Source organism: Natator depressus, chromosome 21 (assembly GCF_965152275.1).
Source record: "Natator depressus isolate rNatDep1 chromosome 21, rNatDep2.hap1, whole genome shotgun sequence".
Lineage (NCBI taxonomy): Eukaryota > Metazoa > Chordata > Testudines > Cheloniidae > Natator > Natator depressus.
The window spans coordinates 6,517,444-6,538,188 of NC_134254.1; positions in this window are offsets into that span (position 1 = coordinate 6,517,444).

Below are 20,745 nucleotides of genomic sequence, written 5' to 3' on the forward strand. Positions count from 1 at the left end.
GGTGGCCTTTTTATAAATGTGAAGCAATGGATTCTTGTAATGCCACAGTCTCAGATCCCATGAGTCATGCTTAAGTGTTTCTCTCCTCTCTCTCCGTCTGTCCTCAGAAAGACACTGTAGTCATAACCTCTCAACCCTCTCCAGGTTTAGTGTTCGGATGGCAGACTCCCACCAGTATAGATCATAACTTTACCCCACCATCACTTCTATTTCTTCTCTCTCCTTCCTGCAGTGTGGGAGTGCTCTTCATGCTGATCCCACACCCCTATATCTGCACCTAATGAGTCAGCGTTCTGCTACCGAAGCCAAAACACTGGCTGAGTAGGAATTGGAGCAGGAATAGGATAAGACTGGGAGGGAACAGTGTTGATGGCAGTGTAGCAGGACTGTGGTGCATAACAAAAGCAAGCTGTCCCACCAAATTCAAGACACTTGATGTCTGTGCAGTGGCATTTTAATGTGCTTTTATCCAAGCAGCCATATCTTCTTTAACCCTTAGGAATAAAAGTACACAGGATTTTTCCTTGAAACCTTGATACAGGGACTGCAGTATTTGTTGGTGGAAATATAAAAACTGGACTTGACATCTTTTTAACCTTTTATGTTTTCTATACATCTTGCACGTTCTCTCATAGCTGGCAAGCTTGACAGTCCTAATCTGTTCACTCAATTATATATGTTCTTAAACCAGCCTCTTCAAGGTAACAAGACCTCTAGAGAGTTGGATTTCTGGTCTTGTGTTGTTGGACTTTTAAGGCTGTTGGATTTCTGAAAGCTTTCAGGTGGGATGCACTACTATGATCTGGGAGGAGACCTGGCAGAGTATCTCAAGGAGTCTAAAGACACAGAATGAAATGTTAGTAGCATCCAAGTCGTTGTCTTATCTGGTTCATGGCTGTGAACTTCCTTGGGAGGCTGTGCTTTACCTTGGCGTATACATCTTAAGTTCTCTAACTCTCAACTAGGAGACTAACATTGCCGCTGTAATAAATGCTATCAGTGTTTCCATTGTAAATCTCTATTTTTAGGGGTTTAACTTTGCGGTACAGCTTCAGGCTGGGCTGTGATGTGACTGTCTTGAGCAAGAAGTGAATGTGTAACTTCCCATCCAAATATTAGGAGAGCAAAAAGTCTCTTGCAATCCTTAAGTGAAACTTTTCAGATCATAGTCCTGTAATTCTTTAGTGATGTAGAAAAAAAATTAAATGGCCAACTTCCTAATGGTCAGCTATGTGGAGGAACTGTTCATGTAAATTAACTCTCTTTTGGTAACATGCTCTTCCATGCCTGTCTTTCTGGTCCATATAGATCGTCCCTCTCAATACAAACTACAAGTATACACACTTAAGCCTTTCTTGTCAATTGGGTTGTTAGTTTGCACTTGTGTGTTTTTTTGTTTTTTTTTTTTTTAAGTGTACTAGATTTACCTAAGAATAGAATGCCTCCAGTAGTAGATCTGGTCAATCCGCTGAATGTATTTTTAATTGTCTAAATACACTTCGCCCCTAGACCAGGTTTGTTCTGAAGGGTGTACGTTTTGTAGTTTCCATTGAAGCATTTTTTCCTTTTTAACAAGTTAAACTAATGTCCAGGCTGTGATATGTACCTGAAACCTGGAAATTTAGTTTTCAGACTTGACCTCTGTTACGAACTCAAGTCTTTTGGACTATGGATTCTCTCATACCTGCCCTGAAGGGTGAATTATGGCCCTGAATCGTCGTAAAATTGTTGTTCTGCTTGTGTATTCATGACTAATGGTTGACATGACAGGATGGTAGGATTCTTAATTTTGAATCTGTCACAATTTGAACACTCTGTAAATGCTACATTTTTGTTTGGATTTTTGTAACTATTTCTCTGTAGGCTAGTGTTTTGGTAGTACATGCAAACACTAAATCCTCGCGGTCTAGATCCACTTGTCTCCAGGTTACCCTCTCAGTTTGGAAATAGAGCAGCTCCTTTTTCCTGCAAGTTGAAGAAAATTGTGAAGACAAAGTTTTTGGTATTTTTAAGACAGATTGAGCATTTCTGATTAGCAGTAGACTAACTTTTTAAACATGTCCTTTTAGAATTTTTGTTTTCAAGCCTTTTAATTCCATGAAGGAAAGTAATAGGGTGCCTCTTTTTAGGGGGAGGATAGGACTGGGTTCCTTCTTGAAGGCAACTATTTCTGCTCTTTGCTGTGAGAAGGCTTTAAAAACAATGAACAAAATAGAGTGCGGTTTCTGCCCTCTCCTTCTTTCCCCTCCCCCCACCCCCATCTCCCCAGATCAGTAAAGAGTTGAGTACCTGGCATGGATTCTGATCTATTACCCAGGTGTACCTTTGGAGCACCTCCATTAAAGTGAATGGGTTGCTTCCAAAGTTGCGCTAATTTAGCATCTGTCCTGGTTTCCATCCTAAAATGGCAGCTTATCCATTAATTTCCATCAGAGCTTTCTGCTTCGGGACCCCACTACAACATTTGAGTTTGCATTTGTATACAAACAGTAATGTCTTTAACAGGCCATTCAGTGTGGCCAACAAAGGTTTGCAAGCAAGATTTCACTGATGCTTGGAAATTGCATACTAAATCCTAATATCAAACAAATATGGCTGTATTGAATTTCTATTTAAATCCGTAAGACACAAATTCAACACAAGAGTGTCAAAATTCCCTTCAACAGAGAAGTTTTCTTTTTTCAAGTTAAAATTAAATGGGGTTTGGGTTTGGAGTGGAGTGGGGGTGAGAGCAGGATTTAGATGTAGGAGCAGTTTGGGAAGCTTTTAATAATTCCAGTTTTCGATCAAACTATCATGTCAAAGCAGAGAAATGTGTGGGGGAGAGGAAATGGTGTACTTCCTTGAGCATCTGTATGGCTGTCCTGGAGTGAATGGAAGGGTGGGTAGGTAATTGTTCTAAGCATGCTCGGTTTCTGCAACACCATGTGGCCGTATCAGGAAGCGAAGAACTGTTTGTTGGGGGGGGGGGGGCTGAAGATATATTTGACTTTTCAATGGCTATTAGTCCAAATGTACACTGGACAGTTCAGCTGAGGAGCCTGGGTTGGGGAGAAACTAAGATGCTAGAAGCTTTTGAGCTGTAGAAATCGGTGTTTTGCTTTATGTAATTTCTCTGTGTAAGGTTTATTTTTATAACAAATCATACTGGTAAACATGTTTTTTTAAAGAACACAAATTAATCCCTGACTTCAGCTATTACAGACTTCAGAACAATAATGACACTGATACTGTCCTTGGAAAGCACCTTCCAGAATCTACCGTGTCGTTCTTTTAGATTTCCCACCTCAGTCGATGACTGGCATTTGAATGTCCTTTTTCATTAAAATCTTTATGAAAACATAAATGTTTCTCTTTCTAAGTCTAGTCAAGTTCTCCCTATGTGCTGACTCTATGTATCAACCACTATTGGAAAGATCTCTGTAAGCTGCCTGCCCCATACAACTGCAGGGAACTGAATGGTTCAGTCAGTCTAAGCATGCTCAGTGTGACTGCAAGACACCATGGTGCATATGCTTTGTATGTCAGGGGCAAGGGTTACATATATATTTATATATTGGGAAGGGCAGGGTGGGATGGAGAAATACTCAGTCAACTTAAGCCACACCAGTGTGTGTAAAAGCCCCGGCAGTATATTTGTGTGTGTGTGTGCGCGCGCGCGCATGGGAGTGTCTGATAACTTTATCCCTCTGTGTTCTGGAAATTTGTGAATTTTACTTTTTCCTGCAGAAGCAATTGTTACAAAAATTGTAAATAAGAGCTACATAATTTGTTTTACCATGAACATGTCACAGCAAACCCTAAATAACTACCCTGAAACAAAGGAGAAAGACTCCAGGTGGGCCGTTGGGCCCTTAACATCAGCAAGGCATCACTCAGTGGTATGTGATGAATATTTGTCTTGAGTATTCACAACCCTGTTGGGCTTTTGTTAAAATAAGCCACCATCAAGTTCTGCACCTCTTCCCCCATTAGTGGCCAGAAAAAAGAGTGGGACTGCAAATATAGGTCTCTTTCTACTGGTCCATGACCTGAGAGAGTGTTGCTAAACATGGCTCTGTCATCACAGGGCATAAAACCCCCATAAGGGTTGGCAGTCCTTGCAATACCTTGACAATATGAGATCTGCAGCATAGCACTAGGAGTTAAGTTTGAATGTAACGTTAATGCTTTATTTAAAAATAATTTTTTGAAGGGGTTGAAGTGAACATGACTTCGTTGACCATGTTCGTGAATTATAGATGCAACTGCATTGGTAGAATTGTGTGATGGTCTTTTGTGCTACTTAATTTTACATATTCCAGTCTCTGTATGTACCTGCAAAGAAGAAAAAAGTAACACAACCCTGCTTTGCTTTTATTGAGGGGTTCCCAGGACTGCGTACCTGCTCCCGAGCTCTGTTTTAAGTATGTGTATCCTTCGCTTGTATTTTGTATTAAAAAAAAAAAAGAGAGAGAGAGAAAGAAAAAGAAAAAACCCTTTATCGTTCAGCATGTTGGAATTGTGTCCCCTCTTATTTTTCTCTTTTTGGAATATATTAAGCAACTTATTCTTCTGTATCTTTTATTTTCTTTTGTAAACATTTTGGTTTTGTTTAAAAATGGCTTTATAAAAGGGCTTTTATAACCCATAAATATGCCTTGTGTAATTTTTCTGCTTTTCTAAGACAGTAGCTATTAATTTGTTTTCCAGTGTATAGTAGCTATTCCGCATTTGACTTGTTTTGTGACCAGTAGTGATGTCTGAAACACTGTAAACCTATTTAATTCCTCTCCTTCGCAAGATTTATGCCTTACTTTTCATCTGCAGAGGCTAGTTGGTCCTTTTGGCCAGAGCAGTTTTGCTGTTTCACTACCTGCCAGTCTGGGCAGTGATTGAAAGAATCTGATTCCCTTCCTGCCTGTGAACAGAGCACACACACCATGCTCCCATACAGCTATTCCTTTGAGATGAGGTGGGGTCATGCTTTAAGGATTCGAAATGTGTTGAAAACTTAACGGAAATCAATGAAGAGGAGAGAACGCTATTTAACTTTGCATATTACACGTCTTTGGGCTTCCTGCAGCAATCGCTAGCCTTTCCCGGCTGTCCTGATATTTCCTACCAGTAACACTACATACTATCATACATTAATTCTTCATCTGTGGTTGTGAGATGAGAGAACCCAGCAGAATTTAGGCAGCGTGTGCACATTGTTTGTCCTTAAAATGTGATGGTTCAAATTAAGGTAAGAACGTGACAAAATATGTTCAGTAGTTCTAAGTGTGTTGCCACCTACCTTACAGGATGTCTAAGTATAGACAGTACACACAGGCTAAAGATAAATTCCCTCCAATGTCCTGTAAGAAATTTTCATCTCCAGCTAATAGAACGTTAAAGCTAAAAAGAAGTTGACCAGTCTTGTTTTGAGCATTTTAAGCTTAGTCTACCACTTTCTAGACATTCCTGGGACTGTAATCACTGTCAAATTCTAAAAAGTTGCAAAGAGGAGGCAAGGTGATTGTGCAACACTTGCAGTGCAAATATTTCTTTCATGCAGCAGAGGGCGTAGCTTAACCCCTTATCACAATTTTTTCCCTCCTTCCTAGTACAAATAGCTTGTGAGTTGTGTTTCACAATGTATTGTACTGCAATAAGCTTTTTGTTCCCATTAGCGATGAGCTGGCAGTTGCTCTGGTACTTTTTACAAGGCCTGTTTCAAACAAGTGAAAACTGGAAGGATCAACTCTTGATCGTCAGTTTGTTAAATCTTGCAGCATCTTGCCGTTCCGATCAGGAGTGTCCATTCTCGTGCTTCAGGACGGAAGCCACGTGCTTCCTCTCTGGGCTAGGACCAACTTCCCTCCCCATAAGTATCTTGGAAAATGGTATCAGGGCCACAATGGACGGCTAATCGCATGCATGCATCGTTATTCAGCAAAGCACTTGTGTACATCCTTCAGTGTTTTGCTGAATGGGGACCTATATATGGGGGTCTTACACCTCCCCTGAAATACCTGGTACTAGCTATGGTCAGACTGGACTAGACTAACCAAATCAGTGGTATGGAAGTTATGTTCCAAATTGCAGTGTGGACTGATTTGTGCCATTTCCTGTATATATCTGCTTTCAAACGCTGCTGTGGCTTGTGCATTGTTGTATCTCGGTGTTAATGGAACTTTAATTCCCATTGATGATGGTAAAACAGGATCTGGTTGTTAAGTTCCTCTAAGTGTTCTGAATTACCCTCTCTACTGGACAGTACAATATATAAGCACATTGTATAGCTGTGTGTTTGGCTTCCAGATAATACTGAAGTGTGGTCAATAAGTTTCCAACTGAAATCTGATCAGCTCTCTTTCCCCTCTAAATGCTCCCCAATTTCCTGCCCGTGGCAGGTATACTAACTCATTGCTGATTTAACTTGTTGCATAGTGTAGCTCTTGAAATTTGGTCCCTTTTTGAGTACAGCTGTGGCTGTAGTAATATAGTCCTTAAACGTTATTAAACTGCTTCAGTTAGAGGATGGGAGGCCAGTAGCATGTGCTACAGCATTTTTTGGCCTGGCAAGCAAATGCCGCCTTCAGTGGCGGAAAGTATAAATCTGTGAAGCGGAGGCTGGCGAACCAGATTATTTTCAAGCAATGCTTTAGGTGCCGGATTTCCCTCTGGTGATGCCCTTTCTAACATAGGGCTGTTGGGATCTCTTGCAGCATTCGGTTCTCATCAGGGTTTTTTTGGTGTTTTGTTTTGTTCAATTGTTTGAGCCCTGCAATGTGTACATACAACGGTGTGGAACATAAATCAGGAGTGTTGCATCCAGTTGAAAGGACAGGACATTTTTTTACCTAAGCACAATGTAAATAACTGCAACAAACTCCTTATTTGTGTACAAAGCATCACATCTAATAGGGGTTCGGGACCTGTGTGTTAAGGCTTTTAGCTGTCTTCCTCCCCTCTGTTGAATCTTCTGATGTAACACAGGCTGAGCATCTTCCTTCCTGCTGTTTTGTTTTTGGAGAAGCTGTGTTCAAAGACGTTATAAAAATATAGTGGCTTTGTGTGGGGGGGGGGGGGGCGGGGAATACTATTTACAGAAGGATTAAGTACCATTACGGAAGGACATGTGTGGTGGGAAGTAACGGGAGCAATATTCAAGTCAAATAAGTTCTCTTTCAGGAGTTGTCATAGCTATAGCACCAAACACTAGGCTACAGTGTCTGCTGTCTCTGGATGAACAGATCCTCAGCACCGAATGTGACAACAGGATTGTCCAGTGTTAAGTGCATATCCTGTAATGAAAGTCTGCCTCAGGAGCACCCCAGTTCAAACCTTTCCTAGTATACGGTAACAAGCTTGTAAAAATTTAGTGAGCTAGAGGCCCCCTCCATCCCAGTGAAGAATATAGACTTCCTTAGTAAGACAGTAGTGATAGCTCGTTAGCAAAGGCCACACAACAGCCATATGCTTTTTTGATAAAAGGCACAATGGAGAGAATAATTTCACACCCCATCTTTCTGTTCTTACTGTATTCTCTAGCTGGGCTGAGACTGCCTTTTATCCTTTGAATTGTAGAGCCGGGAGTGCTGCAGAAAGTGAGATGTCTGAGCAAACCAGCATCTCTTGATGTCTAATTTCTTCGGTATGGTTTTCGTGTGACACATGGCAAGAATAACTACACTTAATCCTATTTCACTGAAGCCTGGGGGCCATGTGGCAAACAGTCAGGGTGCATCAAGCATAGAAAGACACTAGTAGAGATACCTAGAGCCTCCTGTAATGTGGGGAAAGACTGCCCTAGGGACTATGGAATAAAGAGGAGATATGCTTCTGAAAAGGGTATATGTCTCCTGTACACCTCATGTATTAAATAAGAGCACTAAATGTATAAAACCTGAGAGATGATCTGAGTGTTTTTCTCATTAGCTTGGTAATAACATTGTGGGCTAATAAACATTTCCCACTCTGGAGTTTATGTAGATCAGGAAATGCTAGATTTGGTTTTCTTTCTATAGACGCAGGTCACTATTCCAATTCTGCTATGCCCCTTGGGGATTAGGCATTGGACCTGTCTCCACTATGAACGCCAGTAGCTAGCCTTAGACCTAAAGAGATCAATAAACTATACCTCTTTTTAAACTCACCAGTGAGTAAATTCTAGGTCAAGTTCTGCACTTGGCTTAAACTCCTGCAATTGCCACTAACTTCACTTCGGTCTTCTGTCTGCACAGGATTTTTGATGAACAAGGAAGGATGTCCTGGAATAAAATAAAGATGCAATTCTATACAAATTTTGGAAAGGTTTATATTGGCATTGCATTTACATTCCATAGTATAAATTGTGCTTTAACTCCCAATTTGACTTAAATTAATGTCCAAGTGTCTCACACAAGAGGCTGGTATTTTATTTTAATAATCCTTTTGTCTTTTTAGGTTGAATAACATTTATGTTTTGATAGATACAATGCTGTTCCCAACAGCAGTGAATTTCCTGTTGTCACGCTATCTCTGTACCATAAGCAGTTCTCGGCACTGGGTTTTGTTAACTTTGTACGCTGCAAACATTTTCCTTTTCAAACATTTTTGATGAATGGGAGAATTTAGGGTCATGAGAACTGCCCATCTCAGTAAAGGGGACAGAATTGATATTGATGGTAATACTTTGCTCTTTCTGCTGACTTTCAGCCAAAGGTCTCAAAATGTTTTATAACGAGATCATTTAAACTTTTTCTCATCCCTGCAAAGTTAAGGGTTTTTTTTGTTTATCAGCTGCAGTTTACAGATGACAAAACTGAGACAAAAGTTGAAGTCACTTGGCCCAAGTTACACAGCGATTTAAGTGGCCCAGCCAGGCATAGTCCAGGCATCTTGGCTCCACTCTGAACACTATACGGCACTTTGCTTTTTTTCCCCCCAAATGTCGCTGAGGCCTGGCCTGACATGAGTAATGGGTTAATAATCCATGCTGGTAGACCATTCTAAATGTCCATAAAATCAATATCAAGCTGTATTAACGTAAGAGGTTAACAGCCCTCGCTGAGTCTACCCTTGTAATTCGGTTGCAGACCTGATTTTTGTGAATTCTGAATTTGCATGTAAACTCGAGTAGTTGATGGGGCCTTAGGATTCACCTGAGCTCAAATATTTTCTTTGATCTAAAAGCTAAAGAAGCAAGAGGTGCTCTAAGTTTTATTCCTTGCCCTGCTGCAGACTTTCCTCCCTTGTCGGGGCTAGTTACTTACCCTCCCCATGCTTCACTTTCCCAACCTGTTAAAAATACTGGACAAACCATTAGAGACTGTGATAGGGAACAACTCCCCATTAACTGCGGTCGCAGACCTCGTTGCCTTTTTCCAGCACTGACCTCTGTGCATTGACAATTGATAGATATCCCTCTAATAATCGAAATTGGGACAGCTGAGTCCATTTCCATATGAGATTTCTGCTCCTTATAAATGGGAATATTGAGAACTGTATATCTTGTCTAGTGCTGTTGTGGAAACTACTCTGAGCCTATTCTGATAATGCCTGTTACCTCAACTGAGCGCTCATTCTATCAGGGAAACGACGTCTCGGATAGCTGCTCAGGGGGTTTCCAGTGATGATGTGTGCTTCATCCTGAGGCTCTGGCCCCTTTCTTCCCTGGGTACACAAGTGCTTTGCTGAACATCAGTGACCCTGGACTAGGTTTCCTGGTCTACTGGGGCTGAAACTGAAAGATCGGTAATAATATTTAGTAGGATTTATCAAAGTTTTTTTAAATATTAGTCCATTCATCTCTTGGGTGTGAGTTGATGGAGCTGAGCAAGAGGTGAATATTTCTTCATTAGATAATCATCATAGCTGCCCTGTGGGGCACATCAGGATTGTTAGACAGGCATCAGCTGGGATTAGAACACCAGAGTTCCTGGCTCCTAGAGCTGTGCAGAACTCGCCCCTCCTTGGAAGGATGGGTGGGGAAATAAAAAGGGGTGGAAAGGACAGGAGAGAGAGAGAGAAAAGAGGACAGGAGGATGGAGTTAAGTAAATAAGATCTAATGTAGGTACATGATCATCCTGTGCCAATCCACCTGTCTCCCCTGTGATTCTTGGCCTTCTCCCTATATTTGCCACATATTCCCTTTTCCTTCATTTACAGAGCAGCATCCTTAGTCTGACACTCCTGTAGTATCAGTTCAGTAAACCTTCTCTAAGGATTGTATCATGCTCTGTGCCGGGGGGGGGATGGTTTTTACCATCTTTGCTGTGAGCCTGAGGGCCCCAAAAAGCCATCCATGTCATCGGGGAAGGACTTAGCATCTCTAACAGCTGCCTCCAGCCAGCACTTTGTGAATGAACGTAGCCAGGACACCTTCCTTCTGCGACCACTTCCTGCTTCCATGGAGCAAATCTTTCAGAATAAACACTGTGCAAATATTTCCCAGTGTTCCATAAACAGTGTCCACGGTGTTTACCTGAAGCAAATACCTTCTTATCAGGCCATCAAATGCTTTTATAATAGTAGAGGTGAGACAGGGGAGGGAATTTAAAAAAGAAAAAAGATTCCAGATCAGCTGGTTTGACTACAAATTTCTTCTACAGAAAAATGACCGAGGTGGTTTCTGCAAATATTTCCTTGTTGAGTCAATGTTCCAGGTTTCCTGCTTCATCTAGTAATCATTGACTTTTGGCTGGGTTGTTGTCGTCTTTGCTGCTCCTGCCACCCCTGCAGCTGGGTTGCTGGAGCGAGTCCCCATGGAAATTCTCCTCGCTCCGACAATCTCCATGTCAGATTGTTTATACACAACACAGCACTTTATCCCACAGGCCCATAGGTTGTGTTTACCTGTTTTGATCTTAATAGAGGCAATAAAGTAAATCATTCCAGTTCAGCTTGCGGGATTGGGCATTGTTCAGGTTTGCAAACTGAGTTGTGCACGTCTTGAGGGTGCCCAAGTCTGTGTATATGGATGTGGTACGCTGTATGTGTGTGTGGATATCTGTGTATTGCTGCCATCGTAGCGGATGTTGGGGTCTTGCAGGCCAGTTTCCCATTGGAAAGATTAAGGCAGAGAGCAAACTCCCTTGCTTTTTGCAACAGCTTTTCCATACAAAATGGTCACAAAGCTAACAGCAACACAGGACGTCTCCAAAGATTGAACAATGCTCATGTGCTAAGAAACGGAACTTAAAAAGGCTTCTCTGTGTGGTGCAGTAATGTGTTCCTGGGGTGGCACACCCCTACTCCGTTAATGCACACTAGGGAGTTTCTAGAGCACACCAGCAGGGTCTACACGAGCTCGTTGGTGCACATTCGAATTTGCAACCCACTGTTGCACATTACCGCGCTGTGTAGACAGGCGCTAAGCCCACGTGTACCTGTGGCCCCTGGGGACTCCCGCCATAACAGTGTTTATGTATTAAGTACGTGTGTCTGTAGATAGGTGCGGGTGCATGGATGTCTGCATACTCATGAACATACATCAGTCTGTATATGCCTGTGTTTATGGATACTCTGCATGTTCAAACGCACATGGTATAAGCTGCCTTCTCACACGCATGTTTCTAGGCAGCTGTTGTTAGCAGGGGATGGAACTGACATGTACAAAGGAAAAAGAGAGGCCTTTTATTCAACCCGGAAAAGGCTTTGCATTGTTAAAGTAACTAAAACAGCACCAAGCGAAAACCACGCTTAACCCTCCTGCAACACGAGTGTTGTTGCAGATTTCTTTGCTCTGGTGTCAATACAGCTGTGACTATAGCAGGGCTCCAGCCTGGTTTCTCGGACGAGTGGCGCTGGCATGGGTTCCACTGTAGGATGGGGGGAGGCCTTTGGGGTGCTTTTCATCCAAAGCAAATGTCACTCTCTTCCCTGCAGCCCCTGTTTGTGGGGTCTCTGACTGCTGTGCTTGGTCTCCTTCCACTGCCACGGCGAAGAGCAGTGTATAAGCTGCAGGGTGCAGACGACGCCACGGCTCTGCAGGCGTCCAGCTCCATGGCCATGCTATTCCCTGTCACTGCTCCTGCTGTGCACAGCTGCTGTGGGAGAACATTGTCTGCTCAGGAGGAAGGGCTGTCCAATACAAACTGTAATGTGGGACTGGCCTGAGGCCCAGACGCGGGCAAAGCAGCCAGAGGTCTCTCTGACCCAGCCTCTGCAGTCCCACAGGGCCGCCTGTTCCTCCTCCAGGGAAACAGGGCTGCAAGCATCCTCAGCAACAAGATACCTGCTTTCCTACCCTGTCATACTGCAGGGGACGGATTGGGAAGGGAAGCTGCTGCGGGGGGAGGGGTTTGCAAAACAGCAGTCGAATTCTGGGGCAATCAGGATTCCTGGATTCTGTTTCCACCCCTGGGAGAGCAGTGTGGACGGCCGCTCGCAGACAGCCTTGCCAAGTATGTAGCGTTAGGCCATAAGTTCTGAAAGGCAGCAGGTCTGCAACTTGGTCCCGTCATGTTAGAGGTCTGGGTTCTCTTCCCGCTTCTGCCAGAGTGATCCTGTGCCATCTGATTTATTGTGAAAAGAGGGTGAGAGTAGGGGAGGTGATACCTGCCTCCCTTTTTAGGGTAAAGGCATATGAAGCCACGTTCAAGGGTAAAGGTCTTAAAGTGCACACAAAAATAAGCTACTGTCGGTGGAAGAGGTCGGCTTAGAATGCTTGCGTTCCCAGCCCAGTGCACGCTCCTCTAAGCCAAAGGGTAGTTGGAGAGTGATGCGGTTTCTCTTATCCATGGAAGCGGAGAGGGGGAATCCAAGGCACTTGAGATGGCTGGAGATAGGGTTGCTTTTTCTTCACCAGGCAGGCTGGCTGTCAGCCTGTTTAGTAAAAAAATATTTTAGGCTGCCCTGAGTTGTCACAGGGTCATTGACCAAGAGGCTAAGTGGTATGTTCTTAAGCTGGATTGATCTATGTTCCCGAGTCTTCCTTACCAAAAGCTTGGCCACATGATCTTTCTTGGCTTTTGTTTAATTAAGTCTCCCTGAAGTTAATTGCTGCAGCAGCATGTCCTAGTCCTGTCCTTTTGCTCCTCTCCCCCCCCCCCCGCCCCCACCACTTTGAATTCAGTTTCCAAACTGTGTTTGATTAAAATACAGCTATAAATAAAACATGGCACATGCACATCCTGGAAGGCTCTTGGGGCGGTGAGGAAAAACCACCTCCCAGGCTCCGAGGGTGGGGAATGTGTGCACAAGGCTGAACTTCAAATAAAAGGACAAGTTTGGAAAGTGAGACTCTGTCACAATCTATGCCTCACAGGCCTCCTCCAGGGACAAGGAAGTAAAGGGCTGGGCACTTTAGCTTGCACTCTCCCTGTCTGTATTTTATATCCACCAGTTGTCTATCATCTGATACTTGGACTGAAAGCTCTTTGGAACAGAGACTGCCTTTTTGTTCTGTGTTTGTACAGCGCCTTGCACCTATGGAGTCCTGGGCCATGACTGGGGTTGGCAGGAGCATCAATCATACAAATAATAAGAGGTTCTGAAAATGTACTACAGTGCTTTAATACTCATGGTGCGTTGCCCTTCCCCTCTGAGAAGTGGATTCAAGTAATTTACAATAAGACACTCTTATTCCAGCAAAGAGTCTCCACACAGGCAGTGAATCAGGAATAGCTATTCCAGAATAACTCCCCATGCTGACAAGCCCTAAGCCTTTAATGTAAGTGCTTAAAGGGCATCAGCAAACTTGAGGGAGATGCCCCTATCTGCCTCTCGCCTGGCAGTGAAGGGCTGTGAGTCATGCAGCTGCTCCAGGCTGAAGCTGTGTAGGTAGCTATGGTAGACTAGATTCAGTGTAAGGCTGGCGATAAGGGATCCGTGTTCTAGTCCCACCTCTGCCACTGACTCTTTGTGTGACCTTGGATAAGCCACTTCCCTGCTCTGTGCCTCAGTTTCCCCATGTGTAAAGTAGGGGATAATGATAGTTACTGTGAGATTTATGGGCACCAAGAACTAAGTATTTTGAAGTAATTGGGCAATCAGGAGGCCTCAACCTCTTCCATACCAGGACCTCCGCATCCATCACCTGCCTATCCAGCACCCCGGAATCCTTTTGGGGCAGTACTCTTCATTAAAGCCATCCCAGGATATTGACTGAATGGCTCACGGAATACATCAGCTGCAAGTGGAGCAAATATGCTTCAGGGATTGGCTGGAGACAGGCGCTGGGAGCTAACAGCTTGCTTGGTGTATGAGGCAGAAGAGAAAGCAGTTCCCTGCCTTCAGGGCTAAGTGGAGGAAAAGTGAGCAGCTGTGACTTGCAGGGAGCAAATACACAGGTGAGAACAGAGCTATTTTCCCATCTCTTTTTATGTCTAACCACACTGCAGTCAAACTGGACTATTAAATCATAAAGCAAAGCGCCACCAACTGCACCCCAGCGAGCTGGAAGTCCTGCCCCAACAGCTCTGGCTGCTCCACCGGGTGACAGAGAGGCTTGATTGTCTGGCACCCAGACAGTGCAGAAGTAAAATAACCTCGTGGAAGAGGAAGGGGGGACCAATGCAGCCCCAGCCCGGAGCTGGTCTCAGGAGAAATCCCAACACGATGCAGCAGCGTGGGACGGAGCGTGCTTCCTTTGGCCTCCAGCCACCAGCTGCTTAGGAACCCTGCGGCGGGGCACATCACTCGGGTCCTAGGCAGCCAGGGCAGCACACCCGTGTTACAGCGGAATGGAAGCAGCGTGAACATGGAGGGGGAGGAGGAAGGAAGACTGTAGGGCAGGGTCAGAAACGCCATCAGAAGGAGCTCGGGCAAAGCAACCGTGTCCCCGATAGACAGGCTCTGCCTCGGCTTCTCCATCTGTGGCCTAACACGCTTGCTGTCTGTCCAGCAGGGTCTGGGCATTTCACTGTGAGTCTGGTTACAGCTCAGTCCTGGCCGTGCTACAGCACTCTATTTCCCACATGGGAGAGGCCTGGTGGAAGTGCTGCCAAGGCTCTCTTGGGCCAAGCATGCACCCAGAATGGCCCAGTATTCTGGGAGAGGAATGTGAGGCTCCCTGCCCCATGTGTGTGGGGGGTCTTCATCAGGGGCTGGGAAGTGGTAATGGAGTGATGTGACCTATTTTGAAGAGGGGAAAGGGAGGGAAGTGGGTGTGATGGGGGCGTGCCCTTGGCTTGGGGGTTAGGGTGGGGCAAGGTGACCAAGATAATGCCTGTCCTCACTGCAGTCTCCTTAGCTCAAGTCTGGTTGTCCTTGGGGAGCGAAGGGTTAACCAGTGGGCGAGCTCCAGGAAGCCAGGTGTTAGCTATCAGTCAGAGTGTGTGTAATGAGTAGTGACAGGCCAACTGCCAAAGGGCCTGTGTTAAGGTTCAGAGAAGCAACCAAAAACTCAAAGAGACGTTTAACCTGCACCACCTGGGTCTGCAGAGGCTGCAAAACACCAGGAGGGGCCTGGTGCTCCCTGCCTCAGTCATACGCGGTGGGGCCTCTCTAACGTACACCTGTCTTACACTGGTGTCAATCCTTCAGTGGGGTTACTTCTCACAGACGCTGGTGTAACTAAGAGGAGACTCAGGCCTGTCTGGAAACCAGAGGCACCCAACAATGATGCAAAGTTACAGGAAGAAAAAGTTAGCAGGGAGGTCATTGCTTTCCTTTAAAAGGTTTGGTTTGCGTTTTACACAGCTGCTCGGGCAGGCTATCTCCTTCGAAACAGCTCATGCGTCTGTAGCAATGACATGCCTTCTGGCAGGGATTCCTGGTTTGTTGCAGCCAGTGGGCAGGGCACGGGACAAAGGACAGACCAGCTGGGGTACGGTAGACACTGTTCAAACTTCTAGCTGCACCCCTGCCAGGGAGGGCAGGAGACTGAACATGCTGCCTACAAGACATGTGATAACTCTATGGGTGGAAGGAAACAGAGGTTAAGAATGCAGAGCAGCTGAGTGAATGCTAAAGTATTTGTCTTACACTGGGCAAATAGGGTAGATACACCTGAATTTCAAACATGGCTTAGCAAAAATAAAACAAGTTTAATGGGAAGCTTTTTGCATCCCCTGCTGCAGCCACAGCGACACTGGGCTGCCAACTCTGGGAACCTTTCCAGTATCTATAAGGAACTTAACCAGGGGAGTGAGTTTATTTGCTTGGCTGGCAGAGCCCTGGGGTTTCAAAAGGACTCAGGGAAGACCTTGAGGAGCAGGAAACCGGGGTTGCAAGCAGTGAGAATGCAGAGGGATAATCAGCCACTCCAGCCTCGGCTGTCACCGCTAAGGGCTCTATTTCCAAGTGGTCAGCGCCCACAACCAGGCAGGGCCAGGTTTTTCAAAAGCGGACAGCTCCCTCTGAGAGGCTGGTGGAGAATTTTCAAAAGAGCTCAGCCCTGGGCCTGGTTCAAAATTTTCTATCACAACTGTTTTTTGTTTTTGTTTTGTTTTTTTGTGTGCCAAAACATCTGGTTTTCAGCTAAACACAGTTTTTCACGGGAAGTGTGTGATTTTGGCAGAAAATTCCAACTTTTTGCCAATCTCCTCCCCTCCCACCTAACAGTTGAAATGTTTTGCTTTTTTAATGAATAGTTGACATTTCCCAAGGAACCAAGCTCCACTTCCCAACTCACTGTGCTCAGGCGTGCAGTGCTCCTGAAAATCTGTCCCCAGTTGTGGGCGCTAACTGCTGAGCCCTTCGAAAAATCCCCAGTCTCTGCCCAAAATACAATACGCATCCTTGCCTCTTGCCGTAGCATGGCTCCCTCTAGGCTCGTCAGGCAGGCCCTATCTGATGTTATCCTTGCCTAGCTCTTTCTGTGACTTCACCTCTGTTCAATGTAACCTCCTGTGCCTAAACCCACTGTCCTTGTTTTCTTCATCAGGAGTCTCCCTTGCCTACTTCAGATCCCATCTCTTCACACTCCCCCTCCTCATGAACAATCCCCTCACTCATTAAGCCTTGCCTAGGCACAAGGTTTGCACCAATTAGCTACATTGGTGGAAGCCTCTTATGTGGACACTCTAAGTGCCCCATGTTGATTTAGGCTCTGGTCCTGCCGTGAGACCCCATGTGAGCTGAGCTCCATTGAACTAAATTTACTCACTTTCAGTGGGGCTCCACCCCATTGCACAGATACTACACTGGTGAGCATGGTGTAAGATCACATACAGAATAGGATCCGGGCCTGGGATTCTAAGCTCACTGGAGCAGAAAGAGCTGTGTGTGAGAGTGTATCTGTGTGTAAAGCATTGTGCACATCTTTAGCTCTGCATGAGTGAATAACAGCAAGAAATCCCATGCTGTGGCTTGAGCCCTCTATCATCTGGGTTCTTTTCATTTGCCTTCTGGTTGGGAGTTAGGCTGCACTCAGGTCACCTTTTCAAGCTCTGCAACCAAGAGGACTAGAAACCGGCTTTTATTTTTTTTTAATGAAAATGGAGAGTCTCCCCCGATCACACGACTCCTGGAACTGGCCCCAAAGACCCAACTCTCACAGGACTCCTGGTGAAATCACAAGAGATGGCAGCTCTATAAAACCGGCCAAGTGTTGCTACTCCCTCCACGTGGAACTGGGGAGACAACCCAGAGAGGAAGCTGCTCCATTAGCCAGGGCACAGGAACAAGCCTGCGGTGTGCGGCCACTATAATTTGCTGGGACACACGAGAAAAGGAAATCATAACATGTTTTTTTCAAACCTTCAGGCCCAGTTGTTGTGTAGCCTGGCAACAATCCAGCGGCAGTTCATGTCCCTCCCTGGGAAGCCTGGCCTCACGCCTCTCACTGGCAGCAAACACCGGGTGTCATTTCTGTAGCTCCTTGGAGTCTCCCCCTTCGCCCCAGTTCTGCCTGCTCACCACTCTTGCAGGGTCTAAAAAAGCATGAAAGCTGGAACTGACCTTCCAATAACACCCCCTCCGTTTCCTAGAGCAGCGAGTGACATTGTTCTGAGGGTTCTTTGGCTAGCCTGGGGGCCTTAGTAACTTGAGCACTTTTGAAAATCTCACCCTCGGTCTCCCGCCCTATGAAGAGGGCTGAGGTGAACCTCTCTCCCCAGCATTCCTCCGGGGCTAAAGACGCCTGCATTTCAGAAGGCTGCCCTGGACTTCTTTCCATAACCCGTTCATCTCTTTCTTCTCATGCTTGTGAAATGCCGCACAAGGCGCGCGCACGCACACAAGACTATTGTGTGCACAAATTCTATTCCGAGCCCTCTCGGGGTGGGATGGTGCTGAAACCTTCTCCGGATGGAGAGGAGGGGGAGGAAAGCTCATTAGATCAGAGCCCTGTCTGGCTCCTGCACCTTCCACTGAGGCAGGACACAAGGATTATTTCCTCAGACAGGCTCACTCCTGCCTCTAGGTTAGGGCGGTCAGCAGCAGCAGTGGCAGCTCCAGTCGTCTTTCCCCTCCTCTCCCTGAGGACAGAAACGGTTGGTCTTGAAGAACACTCAGAACAAAACCCAACTGTTCCAAAGGCTCCTCTTCAGCTTTGCTGGCAACTTTCCTCCAAAAGCACCGAGAAAATCCTCTGGAGCCAGCTGCCTTTCACCTCATGCTGGAGAATGAACATGATGTGGACTGGGAATGAGGAGACATGGGTTGTCTTCTGCCCCTGACCTGCGGTGCAAGTCACTTCACCTTTCCCCTGCACCCTTTGGGTTGTCTGCTTAGACTGCAAACTCCTTGGACTGGGGACTGTCTCTCATTGTGTGTGCAGGTGCAGCACCCACCACAATGAGACCCTGCTCTCAGGTGTTCATCGGAATACAAATAATAACAGCCTCTGAAGTCCATATCTAGGCACTGAAATCAGTAGTTTGATTTTCAAAGATGCTGAGCACCCAACATCTTTTTATTATCTTAAATGGCAGCTACTAATCTGGAAATCTGTCCGCTGATCTAGATGCCTAAGTATGGCGTGAGCAGCCTTGCTTTAGACCCCCAGCTCTGAAAATCCTGGGCCCTTGTTTCTTTTCCTAAGAGAAAAATGAATGAGAGAAAAATACTTTTCCTGTTTAGGGAGAATGAGAAGATAAGCCCTAAAGTGCAGCTGTCTGCTCTGGCCACCCTCTGTGCAAACAGCTAGCATACCCCTCGGCTCCCTTTGTTAGAGCTGATGCCCTTTTTTCCCTTTTAGATGCATTAGACACAATTATACGCAATCCATCTCCCACGAGGATCACTTGGAGCTGGCACGAGAGTCTTGGGAATCCAGGGAGCACACAGGGCAAGGCAGGAGAAAGCTTCCTAAACTCACAAGTATCCAGCAAAAATTCCGAACTTAATTCCAGAGGAAACTTCAGTGAGCACTAAATAAATATGATGTCACTCTGCAGTCAGCACACTTTCCCTCCAGAAACAACAATGCGGAGTCCTTGTGGCACCTTAGAGACTAACAAATTTATTTGGGCATAAGCTTATTCACCCCTTTGTGTCAACTGTTGGGAATAGGCTACATCCACCCTGTTTGAATTGGCCTCGTTCGCACTGACCCCCCACTTGGTAAGGCAACTCCCATCTTTTCATGTGCTGTGTATTTATATCTGCCTACTGAATTTTCCACCCCATGCATCTGATGAAGTGGGTTTTAGCTCATGAAAGCTTATGCCCAAATAAATGTTAGTCTCTAAGGTGCCACAAGGACTCCTCATTGTTTTTGCTGATATAAACTAACATGGTGACCCCTCTGAAACCTTTCCCTCCAGAGAATCTCCAAGGGCATTATAAATAACGGAGCCGCCTAACATCTTAGGCAAGATGTGGAGAGAGGAGCTGATCTTCTCACTTTACAGAGAGGCACAGAAGATTGAGGTGATTTGCCCGAGATCATACTGCAGGTCAGTAGCAAGTCTGCAATCGAACCCAGGGGCCAGATTCTATGCTGCACCTTTAAGGTGGCCCAGCACAGAAAGGTGCAGCCCAGGAATGAGATGGGCTTTGCCCCTCCTGGATTCTAAGGCTTAAGGCAACTTCCTCACTCCTGCACGCAGGTTATCCCCATGGAATAGGTGGAGTCAGAGCACTGCAGTCATGCCACCTGCTGCCAGCATGCCTGTACGCTGGGACTGCAAAAGAGGGGTGTCCTGTATGCTAGTGGGTTAGGGTTTTGCTTATAACGAGGTTCAAAAAAGGACTAGATCAGTTCATGGAGGATAGGTCCATCAATGGCTATTAGGATAGGCAGGGATGGTGTCCCTAGCCTCTGTTTGCCAGAAGCTGGGAATGGGCAACAGGGGATGGATCATTTGATGATTCCCTGTTGTTCATTCCCTCTGGGGCACCTGGCATTGGCCACTGTCGGAAGACAGCACCAGGGCTGGCTCTAGGTTTTTGCTTGGGTGGCCAGAATGCTGCCCAAGCGGGGGGGAGGAAAGGATGTCCGGAATGCCGCCCCTGGAATTGTGCGGCCCCAAGCACGTGCTTGCTTTGCTGGTGCCTCGAGCCAGCCCTGGACAGGACACTGGGCTGAATGGACCTTTGGTCTGACCCAGTATGGCCGTTCTTAGCTCTGCAGAAGGAGAATTCTCCCAGAAGCCTCTCCCTTGCCTTTCCAGCCCTCAGTGGCATGGACTGGAATCTGGCCCAGGTCTCCTGGCTCACAGTCTCCCAGTTGAAATTGCCCTAACAGTTGCTAGGGAGGCTGAGCTGAATCTGCCATGGTCCTTACACCCTGAACCAAATTGCCCAGGTTCAGGCAGTCTCTGTTCTCTCGCTCTGGGTTCTGCTTGCCACGTAAGCTGCTGACACCCAGCCCCTGTCAAGATTTTGGCAGATACATCAGGCACAGCATGTACCCTGATACATGAGATTTGGATAAGACCAGGGCAAATCAGCAGTGTGATCTAATC